This window comes from Peromyscus eremicus, chromosome 1 (assembly GCF_949786415.1).
Source record: "Peromyscus eremicus chromosome 1, PerEre_H2_v1, whole genome shotgun sequence".
Classification (NCBI taxonomy): Eukaryota; Metazoa; Chordata; class Mammalia; order Rodentia; family Cricetidae; genus Peromyscus; species Peromyscus eremicus.
This window is the reverse complement of record NC_081416.1, coordinates 139,524,223-139,536,213: the sequence shown is the minus strand read 5'-3', so window position 1 is coordinate 139,536,213 and position 11,991 is coordinate 139,524,223. Positions and strand designations below refer to the sequence as shown.

At 38.2% G+C, this 11,991-nt stretch overlaps 2 non-coding genes across 2 annotated transcripts; both read left to right on the top strand.

The window, feature by feature from the left end:
• The first annotated feature begins 359 nt into the window (after positions 1–359).
• Positions 360–425, top strand: LOC131903244 (small nucleolar RNA SNORD109A). The gene has a single exon (XR_009377484.1). It is a non-coding gene; the product is annotated as a small nucleolar RNA SNORD109A (small nucleolar RNA).
• An 11,472-nt stretch (positions 426–11,897) lies between these two features.
• Positions 11,898–11,976, top strand: LOC131903042 (small nucleolar RNA SNORD115). Its single transcript, XR_009377304.1, has one exon. It is a non-coding gene; the product is annotated as a small nucleolar RNA SNORD115 (small nucleolar RNA).
• The last annotated feature ends 15 nt before the right edge of the window (positions 11,977–11,991 follow it).

Here is an 11,991-nt window from a genome sequence, read left to right as displayed (position 1 = left end):
AAACAACCTAGATGCCTGTCAACTGAAGAATGGATTAAGAAAATGTGGTACATATGCACAATGGAGTACTACTCAGCAGAGAAAAACAATGACAGTATGAAATTTGCAGGCAAATAGATGGAACTAGAAAATATCATCCTGAGTGAGGTAACCCAAACCTAGAAAGACAAACATTGTATGTACTCACTCATAAGTGGATTCTAGATATAAAGCAAAGAACAATCAGACTGCAACCCACGGAACCAGGGAGGCTATATGGCAGGGGGTACCCTAGGATGACTGTGCCTTAGAATAAGTTTTGGTTTTATTCAGTAAATAAATAAATAAATAAACAAAACAAAAAAACAGAGGGTTTTTCTGAATCAATGACGACAACAAGTCTCAGTGGATGGTGATCAACTAATACAAATGGCAATCTGATGTCCATATTGGAAGTACTCTTGAGAGCAATGATGTTTCCAGAACAAAGCTATCACTCTCTTGTTTGAAGAGTGACTGATGACAGTGTAGACTGACTTTGAATCTGAGATTTTGAGGAAATGACATTTTTTTCAGTGGCCCAAAATTGATGTAATACTTCCTCATTTACTTTTCATTTGAAAGTCACTGTATCATGTGTTATAGTGTACACCTGTTTTTAAGCAATTGATTAATGTAGTCTTAAACCAGAGAATCCAAAAAGGTGAAAGCACTACAGTATTCCCTTAGCAGCTTTATGGCCCTTGCAAGTGACATTTACTTTCCTACATTTGGGAAAATACAAGGAAGTATTTGTGAGACTCATTGTCTGTATAATGGAGAATTTTGGAAGGATGTGCCTCTCCTGTTTCTTTCCTTGATTTTTCATCAATCTTAGATAGTTCATGTATTTTGAGAGTCATTTGTTTTCTATGTATTGACAGTGAATTTGTCATTCTTCTTAGGAGAAGTTGGATTGCCTCTTGAAGCTAATGATCATTGTGTTGTTCAGGCACCAGATCAAACAGCTTTCAGAATTTGACCTACTCATCAACTACATCTTACCATGATAATGTCTTTTTGACATATTTGTTAAATGTTATACTCCCCAGTCCTGACAGCCATCTTCCTCTTGAAGTATGTTGTGTTAAGGGTGTGTTTAGGTTTCATTACATTATTTGTTTTTATTAGCAATCTAAAAGCATTCACACACTTAATGTTAGTCGTGAACAAAAACACAAGCTACTTCCAACAAGCATTCCAAACAGTTACATGAGCCAGGAAAACATCAGCTGAAGAAAAAAAGAGACAAGCATGTGTACAGGGAACAGATAAAGAAGCAGGCACCCTTAAGTTTCTCAACTGAAACATTGAAGAACGACATGTACTACACTCAGAATATTTCAGTCAAATAAAATTTAAAACAAAACAAAAGAATATTTCATATTTTACTGAGACATGATGACAGGAAGAATTTTGGAATCATGATAGATCAGTTGAGTAAAGATGTTCACCAAGCAGTGTTTATTGAAAGGGAAATTGAATGGAGAACTTTGTCCTAGTCTAGTAGTGATGTACACTATTCTCAAACATAAATCAGGAAATGAATTCAAGATTGCCATCCACTTATCATTGCCTTTTAGAAAATATTTTATTTCAGAGACACACATATTTCTCACAATACACAATTCCAAGATCTTATCCATCTTGGAAATGAGTGCAATTGCCCAAGATCCAGGAAAATATCTGCATTTGGAAGGGTTTCTAGGATTTCATACTTCATTCTATAATGTTGTGACTGTGCAAGGGTAAATCATAACCAAATGAATGATACACATCAAAGGAACTAGGTACTTGCCTAAGAGTTCTTCATCGCTTGGCAGGAATATCATGTCAGGCCTTCTCTCTCTTAACACATGTTCAATATGCTCTTTGATCCTGTGATAAAACAAGCAGTACAACATATACATGCCATATCTTCTTCTTGAGTACAACTACCACTATCCTTTCAAAGTGACAACTCTCTCTTTTCCTTTATTGTCAAATGTGTTTAGACTGACTGCTTTAGAGGAAGCAATCATGAAGAAAAGGTGTCCATGCAAGACAAGGCAAAAGTTAGGAAAGCAATGAAATACCTGAGTGTTTGTTGGAAAGAATGTATATGCTAGGATGTTTGTAGGGTGTAGTTCATGAGACATAGTTGTCTGGACACATTTCCATTTCTGATATATTTTATTTCTATTTTTTGTAGGTTAGAATCCCAGAGGGCTACTTATTCCTCAGGCAGAAGAGGTAAGCATCAAATATGATTCTCATGACCCAGTAACGCTTTACTAATAATGGAGATTTTTTAAAATCAGCATCTGTGACCTCAGTAGTTCAAGGAATTTGACTTCTATGATTTCATTCTCTTAACATTTATATTTGGATTCAGGCTACTTATCAAGTATATGACTTTTCAGTCCTCCATTATTGTATGTGTCATAGAGTGAAATTCCCTTCTCAAGCTAGTGACAAAGTAAATAAATGTTATCATGGCCTGTATGCTTCTTTATTTAAAAGACCTCAGTTGTGTTAAGGTTATTCTGTAATGACTTTCTTGGCCACCTCCACATTCATGCATTAAGTTCAAAGGTGATTTTCAAATGTTCAGTCTTAATGCCTCATATGATTCTCTATCTTACTATCCTCTAAACTCCAAGCATCACACTACTGTTTATACCTTGTCTGATCATGTTCCATAATAATCAGTATGTCAACAGAGACCTGTCCAGACTGTAGGTTCCTAGAGGATAGAGAATCAGTTTATTGATTTGGCTTATGTGATTTGTATAAATGTGGATTCTGAAAATGCTCATGCTGTGTTTTCATTACTTTTTTGTTTGCTTTGGATGTTACAGGTGCCTGTAAGTATTTTTTACGGGAAATTACTCAAAACTTTTCTTTTGCTACATCTGACTTAAGTAAAGCATCTTACTGGACATTTATACAAAAGATTAGGATGTGGTACAACTCTACATACCCATGACTAGACATACTGGCAAAAATCATTTTTATATTAAAAAAATTGCCATTTAGGAATTCCTAATATTGAACCTTTGGGGAGTTATGTGAATAAATAAAATATGGTGTAATAACAAAGAAGTCTTAAATCAGACTCAAAAGACAAACCACAGTATTTGCTATTCTGAAATGCATTAGAGTTAATTAGTGACATATACAGACATTTTTGTTGTTTTCTCTGTGGTTCCTGTCCTGACTATAGTAGAGAAATGTCCAAGATAGTAATGGTAATGGGACACATGTTTCAGGATTCTACATAACAGTCACAGTTACAGGATGAACTGGAAGGTACATATTGGGCTGTGAGATAGAGGACAAAACCTTGAGGTATAATAGTAGGAGGAGAATGAGAATGAGGAAGTGATGAAAGAATCTACCAAAAAGTTCTTGATGAATATGTTCTAATATAATCTAACACATAGTATAATTATCAAAAGATATTTAAAGATGACTCATGGCATTTCAGATGCATTTTCAGAATATGTTTGCTTTATTTTCATGGAAATCAGATTTTAGAATGAGAAGTCAAACAATAAAAATTGTCCAATGTGTTTCTCTTCTTCTCAGTAACTATGGCACCGGAGAGGCTTTAATATGTTATTCACCTCATTTATGCTGTAAGAAGCAGGAGACCATATATTCATACTATCTCTGGTTCAGCCCTCTATTGCAATTCTGAATAACCAGCCTGTGCTCAATCCTTATTTTCCTTTCAAAGCTGAGGAGATTAGCTACTCTAGCTTCCACATTTCAGTGTAAGTATTCATGTGTTAAGAAAGGATTTGTTGGGTTCTGATGATAAGTCTCTGAGAATTATATTAATGGCAATCTGAAGTCCAGAGAGGAGGTCTTCTTGAGAGCAATGGTGTTTTCAGGGGATGGCTGGCACTCTTCCTATTTTTAGGATGACAGACAACAGTGCTGACTGTCTTTGTTCTCCTATATTTTGAGGAAATGTCAATTTTTCATGTTTAAAACTAGCTCCAAAATTTGCATTTTTTACATTACATCTGAAAAGTACTGTGTTAAACAATGTTGTCAATCATTTTTAAGCTATTGACTCATGCAAGCCTGAAAGAAAGGATCCAAAGAGGTGGCAGTAATGAAAAAATCACTGAACATCTCACTGGCTGCCCCATGGGAATTTTACATTCTTACATTGGGGAAACAGCAAGAAGAGATAATAGAAATTACTGCAAGCATAACTGACAATTTAGGAGGACTCTGCCTTTACTGCTCCTTTCCACAATTTGGCAACAATGTGAGATAATTCACCATGTTGTGAGAATAATTCCTTTTCTATATATTGTCAATGAATATATCCTTCTTACTGAAAGCTGTATCACTTTGGATGCTAATAGTTATCTTACTGTGAGGCACCAGATCAATCAGCTTTCAGATGTTGACCTGCTCACCAATCACATCTTACCATCATAATGCCTTCTTGACAAAATTATAATTTTTGATGAGGGTCCATGACTTAAGTGCATTGTGTGTTTGAGGCACAATGTTAGAAGTGAGGGCTTCAGTTTGTTTACATTTTATGTAGGTATTAGTAAGTTGAGATCATGCACACACATCATAGGCCTCAAAGACTGCCACATGTTACTTCCAACAAGAATTGCATTCAGAATCATAGGTCAGGAAAACAATTATCTGAGAATAGGAAGAGGCAAGCAGGTAATTAGAGAGTAGATAACAAGGCAGGCACTCAAAGTTTCTGAAATGAAACAGAAGAACCACCTGTGCTATGCCAAGATTATTTGAAATACTACAAAAGAAAGATAAAACAATGACATGTTTATATATATATATATATATATATATATATATATATATATATATATGGCATTGTTTCATAGAGATTCTATAAAAAGAAGTATTAAGAGTCATGATAGATCACTCAAAGGGAACATTCACATAGCAAAGTTTCTTGAAGTGGAAATAGAATTTTGAAACTTGTCCTAGTCTGGCAGTGATACACACCATTTTCAAACAGAAATCAGCAAAGGAATTCATGTTGAGAGAGGTATATAGAACTTCAAGATAGCCTTGTTAGGGCATGAGTCCTTATCCCCCAGCCCCTTCTGTCTCTTCTTAAGGGTTTTTTAATGTAATGCTAAGCTGTGGAGCAAAATACCTCCTCCTAGCACAGCCAAGTGCAGTCCCTTCCAACATCCTGGTAACCATGCACATTGATAATCCATCCTCTTATGCAGCCCTGCTGGGCAAAGCAAGCTCAGATCTCACTTGGAATCCTCTCTGTTCTCTCACAGGTCCCTCCTCTTAATTTTTTAAGGATTCCTTCAGGCCCCTCAGATAGACTGTGCCTGTATTAGGTCATCTTCAGTTAGGCAAACCTTACCCATCTTAGAGATATACTTTCTATTAAGCATATTTGTGTCTCAGGTTGGCAGTTAACAAGAGGAATGTTGCCCATCTCTGATTACCAGTCTCTGGCAGGAGCAGGTACAGAGTTTCACTCAACTCCGACTAGGGAGCTTGAAAATAACAACCCAGTGATCCCTAGGCTGCTACACCCACAGTAAAGAAGTAGAGGATGATCAAAATGGAATGTTCTGTTTTGAATGGGTCTTAAGATGTGTATAATGGCATATGCTGTGCCAAGCTCTTTTTTAAATTAAGAGACTCTTGATGCAAAGTGTGTCAAATAAACTGCATCAAACTTAAAGATTCCCTTCACTCCACCAAACACTGGTTCATTAATATCAACATAATTCTAGTATGAATTACTACACATACTTCGTACTTGCATAACTATTTACTATATGTATTTAAACTTCTTACAAACTTATAATCAAAAGTAAACACTCTTTAGGACTACCTCTTAAACTTTAGGAAACATCTAAAACAGATCTCTTAATAGAACTATTATCAGTATGCATATTTAAACTTACATTCTATAAGACTACTTTATAAACCTTAGCAAACATCTAAAAGAGATCTTTTAACTCAACTATTTACATTATCTTCCAACAATAGAGAGTACATAAATTGAGAATCATAATAGTTCAAATTGCAGGTGAACTCAAAACTGCTTCATTTCTGAATTCACAATCAGTTTTGATAACATCCTTGAAGTTCCCCTGACAGTTGTACACAAGAGCCTAATTCATCAGTGGCTCTAGAATCATTGTATCTGACTCCCTTGACTCTGGAATTTCGTGAGTGTTGTTGCTATGTGGCTATGACTTTTGCTGCTGGGGGCTAAAACACTCAGTTCTGGTGGGCTGTAACACGGGACAATGCCACACCCCCAAAGTCACATTTCCTGCTGGCCCTTCTAGCCATTCCAGAACCAGGAGATATGTACACATCATGTGGTTGCCATCAGGGTCTGTCCCTTCACTCAACTCGTTGCAGCTTCCTGAGTGCCACAATTCAGGTAGAGGTTGCTGAAACTTCACTCAGATAAATCACAACTTTTGGTTAGCTCTACCAAGAAGCCTCACCTCAAAGCGAGGGTGGAATTACCACACTGAGCTGCCATAAAGGTCTTAGAAAAAACTTCCTCCATAGCTGTTAAGCACTATCTCAAAGGAGCCTGCATTGATTTGCTGCTAGTCAAACAAAGGCAGTGTGGCTCCAACTTCTGTTTCCTTTCAGTTTTTACTAAATAGTGACAAAACCTTTGTCCCAAACTCCTAAGCAGTCTGAACCTCCTCTTTCCCCAGACTGCAGGATGGAACCTAAATATCAGGAACCTAAATATCTAGAGGAGCCTCATTGGTGTTGAAATTCCTCTGTTCCATACTCCTAACCAAATGCTCAGGGAGGCAGCAAGTTTCTGATTGTACAGTGTTCCCCTTTCTTATTTTCTTAAAGCTGCTTTTTAAAATTGCTATGAGCCCTTTTAAGGATACCTTGTCTTTGACAGATTTTTATTAGCCCACTGTTTCTGACAAGATTATTGGTTCATAGAAGCTGCTAATGCCAAAAGAAATTAAGAAAATAGAGGTGTCGTCTTATTTGTTTCCATGATTTAGCGTTTTCACTATGTTCACTAACTCCTCACTAACATCAGTGCAATCACTAAGCACGCGTTCTAATTTATCATTGTTTACTTATAGGGCACTCTCAAGTGAAGTAACTCTATTTTGAAAGACAGCTTGATTTTCTGGAGTTTGATCCCCATCTACAAAGCAGTCATTCCTTTGTGAATATGTGCTTCCTTGTTCCACCATTAGATTGGCAAAGCAATCACTCACTGCAGGCTGTTATTCAAGAGGCAAAGAATTTCTTATTTTCCCATAAGTTTTTTTCATGCCTAAAGCAGTTTTCCAGTGTATAAACCAATTTTCCTTGCTTTCTTAAGGGTTTCCAGGTGACTTGTTGATAAACAACAAGCTATTGGCCTCTTAGTTCTCAAGAGTTAAGACTAAGCTTTTTAGTAGGACTTGAAAAAAAACTGCATTTTAAGCAGGGGGGGGGAAAACAGTTTTTGAGCAGTATCACCATTTTGAGCTGAAAAACTACATTTCCCATACTGCCGTTCTCTATATCATCCCATGGTTATGGATGATGTTACAGACTACATTTTCCATGCTGCCTTTCATGTAGTTCTGCACTCCCATTTCTGTTTTACTTTTTTCCCTTAACCTTGAGTTAGGACACTTGTATTACCATTTGATAGCTGTCCCACTCTGATCAGAATTTTCACCAGCCACTCTTCCTGGAGCTGGTCACAACTGTCTGCATGCATGCAGACAGGCATTTTGGTGCCAGAAGTAAAAACCCCTTGGGGCTTGCTCCTCTGCCATACTGGGTCAGTGAAAAAAAATGAAAGTTCCTGAAACAAACTCTTTTTAGCCTTGTCAGAGAGATTCCCTCCCAGGCAGATCTTGGACTTGTCCTGGCTTATCTCCTTTCCCAGATACAGAATCCCTAATGCCACAACTGAGGCTCAGCTTCACTGCTTCATTCATGCCAGGAGCCCCTCCCCAGGTCCCACACTGCCTCTGTTGTGTCTCCACACTTCAGGGAGGAAGCTGCCCAATAGGCTTTCTGTGGCTCTCTGCCCACACTTTCCCAAGCATCTAGGGCTAGGCTGTAGCTGCAGGGGATGGTGGCTGCTCTTTTTCTCTAATTGGAAGGAGAAACAGGACTAGCAGAGAGGATTTGCCATATTCCAAGAGGTTGTTTTGTTTTTTTCTAGAACATTTGCAGGTAATTTTCCAATTCTGATGGATGTTTCTTACAGGTGAGTTAAATTTTTGCCTTACAGAAAGAGAAAATATCTGAGAAAAAAAGTCTAAAAACCTTTTAATTTTTTAGAGAGAGATTACTAAGTCTTTCCCAAGAAAGTTTTCAGTTTTTGAGAGAAAGATTATTAAGTTTTCCTGAAAACTTCTGTTTTCTGTAATTTTGACTTCATGGCCAAATGGAGACTAATTTTGATGGTATGATGTTTTCATACAGTGCCAGCATCAGCAGAGTCAAAAGTTTTATTTCATCCACATTTGTCTCAGGGAAATTTCTTTCCTCTGACACTCAGGACTTAGATTTAAGCTATCCACAGGCCAAAAGTTTCCATAGGAACCCTTTTCTGCCAGTTTTTCTTACTTTTGATAGACTTTTTCTCTGACTTTTCCCCAGGATTTTGCATTCATAGCCCCATAGTTGGAAAATTAAGGAAATATTTCTTGTCTTGTTGCTTATCTTAATCTAACTTACCCTTAGCTTCCATTTATCCAATATTCCTAATTCTACTCTTATAAATTTATTCTTACATTATATTCTTACATTTTACCTTATGTTATTTCTTTAATATTTTATAGATAGAATTTGAGAGAGAGAGGGAGGGAGGGAGGGAGGGAGAGAGAGAGAGAGAGAGAGAGAGAGAGAGAGAGAGAGAGAGAGAGAGAAGAAACCTTGATAGCAAGAAATATACACTGGAGCCCCACTTTTCAACTTCAACATTCCCCCAAACTTTCACTCCCAAGAATAAAATACCATGGCTATTATTTATTAGCATGACTAACACAATGCCCCCTGACATGCCTTTCACCAAGTCTCTAATTTCTGTTCATGGTACCATTTGTGAGGGGCCCATTCCCACTTGTTTCCACAGGGTATGCTTGAGCAGGGAGGAATGAGAGAATTAGAGAGAAATATAGAGGGGAATAAGACAGAAACACAGCATAAACTCAGGAATATATATATTCATTATTTCCTATGGACACCATAATATGAAGCTTAGAAATCATGATAGATCAGGTGAATGGATACATTCATCTAGCAAACTTTAATGAAAGAAAATTGAATGGTGAACATTGTCTAAGTCTGGGAGTGATAAACACCATTCTCATAGAGAAACAAAAGTAATTCATGCGTGCCATCCATGTATTCTTCTCTTTTAGAAAATGTGTGATTTCAGAGAAACCAATGTTCCTCACAGTACATTATTTCAAGATCTTACCTATCTCTGAAATGAGTGGAATTGCATGGGATCCAGGAAAATATCTGCATTTGGAAAGGTTTCTAGGATTTCATACTTCATTCTATAATGACATTGCTATACAAGTTTGAATCATACCCCAGGTGATGTTATACATCAAGGGAGCTAGGTGCTTGTACAAGAATTCTCCAAGATTTTTAAGGAATAGCATGCGTAGGATCATACTTCCTCCCTTTTAAGACGACATGTTCAATGTGCTCTTGAATCCTGAGAAACAACAAAAAAATCTAAGAAATAAGTACCATAACCTTCACCAACAATAATTTTTTCAAAGGGAAAATTCTCTCTAAATTAATTTGTTCCCTAATGAGTTCAGACTGTATACTTCAGAAGAAGCAAACCGGAAGAAAAGAGCTATGGAGGAAGCCCTGGCACACAATATTTTTTGTGTCTCAAATGCAGCATAGCTCTAGGGACCTGGAGCAATGATGACAAATAAATACCATGAAGAGAGATGATGACATAATCATGCTAAATAAATTACTAAGAAGCCCGGGCTACATGGCAAGGGGGGAGTTGGGGCTTAAAGTCCTTGGGGAATTCCTTGAGTCTCATGGCACAGGCCATTATTCTCATGCCCTGTTTCTCCATTTGAGGAATCCTATAATGTTCAGGTTCACAACCATAGGAGAGAATTAAGAAGAAAATTGATTCTCATGGTTTCCTTGAAGAAATTTAACCAGGATTGTCTTTTGTAAAATGTTCCCATGACCAAGTCCCACAACAGCACTGGGAGCCCTAAAAAGCCCAGTTTCACAAATGGGAACTCCTAAAATGTCTAGGTGCACAAACCTAAGAGAGGCATGACTGGTTTATCAAAAGCACCTTGTGTGACTATCCACACTTGTGCAAGGCTTTAGAGGGCAACAGAGTTCTCATGTATTCTCTGCTGTATTTCAGGGATCTGGGGATGCCATCACAGAGCTCGCAATATCTGATATCACAGGTAACTGGAAAAGTCTGTCCATGGACCAGGATCACCAAAGTTCATATGCCTTTGCCATCTAAAGCCTCTGACACCCCATGAATTTTTCAACTTAGAAGCACAACCTTCAAGAACTGGTGTGATTGTGGGAATATTCTACACCTCAGGCCTGTGGGTACAGAATGGCAATTAAAAATAGCCTCCTGGCCTTGGACAATTCCAAAGGAATTGGACAGGAGCCACTTATTAGGGACTGTAGGAGAAGACCTATAGGTGAAGTCAGGAGGCTCAAAGCTTCTCTGGTTCATGTCCCAGGGATAGAGAAACTTACACTTCACTTTATTTCTCTGCCTAGTTTTATCCTTGTGCCTTCCATCCTGATTGGGATGAGCAGGTGAAGACCTTCAAGGTCACATTGTGACAAAAGGCTTGAGAACCACATACTTGCTGAAAGGGCTTTCAGAAAACACCATTTGGTACATCCTAGAACATATGGTTTACAATGGCCACTTCAAGGGCAAATTGGGAATAAAGAAAACTCCAACATTCTACTGCTAAACAGTGGCACCAAGGCATTCCTATCCCTGTGATTTAGTGAACACACATGATTGGCCTATCACCCCTCAAACCACAGGAGCCAAAGCATGATCATGCAACAGAGCAGGCATTCTTTTCCTGGCCTAAAGGCCATGAGCTGTGCACTGTTTTAAGACCTTCTCAACATTAGGCATTTGTAATGAATTTCAGCTCCATGCATATCCTACAAAACATGAACAAAAAAATTCTGTGACCACAGTGATGTGTAATTTCCCAAGGGGTCTAGAGTAGGCAAGCAAAACAGGCTGGGAGGACACACAGAAGATTTCTGAGAGAACAGATCCTCAAGTAGCAATTTATCTGTGGGTCTCAACATTTAAATAGATAGTGCTCAATCATGGAGAGCAGATGACAGGTCTCTGAATTGGTCAAGCCAACATAAGAATCACAAGGAGAAAAGTATAAAAAGCCCTGCATAGTGTCTTGACAATTGTCATCAGTCTAATGCTAAGAGTCAGAGTATGAGGGGAAAGGTGCCTTTATTAAAACACTGAAGTTAAGTCTTGGGCAGGTGAGAAAGGAACCTATCTCTAAGTGTGTAGCAGGACACACTATGGCTGAGATTTTCACAGGGCCAGAAATTTACTGCTCCGTAGCATGCCTTCAGACCATGGTCACATCCTTCAGACCATGCAGTGGCATCAAGAGTCCATATCAAGAGTATCCTGATATCCTCCCTTTCTTTCTTCCCCAAAAAAATGCCCTTATAAAGAAGACACCTCATTCTGCTGGATCCCTTGAAGCAGATTTCAGCACACTGGGTTGTATATTGGGCCAAAACTTCTCACGGCCAGGGCCCATATCAGTGCTGGCAGCCCTGGTAAGCCATGTTGTTTGAGTCCCAAAACCATGAGGAGCTGTGCTCTCTGGAGACCTCGGTCTATGATGACAAACCAATGTCATATAGAGAGATGATGACATAAATATCATGCTCAATAAGATCATGGTGAGGCCCAGGCTGCAGGACAAG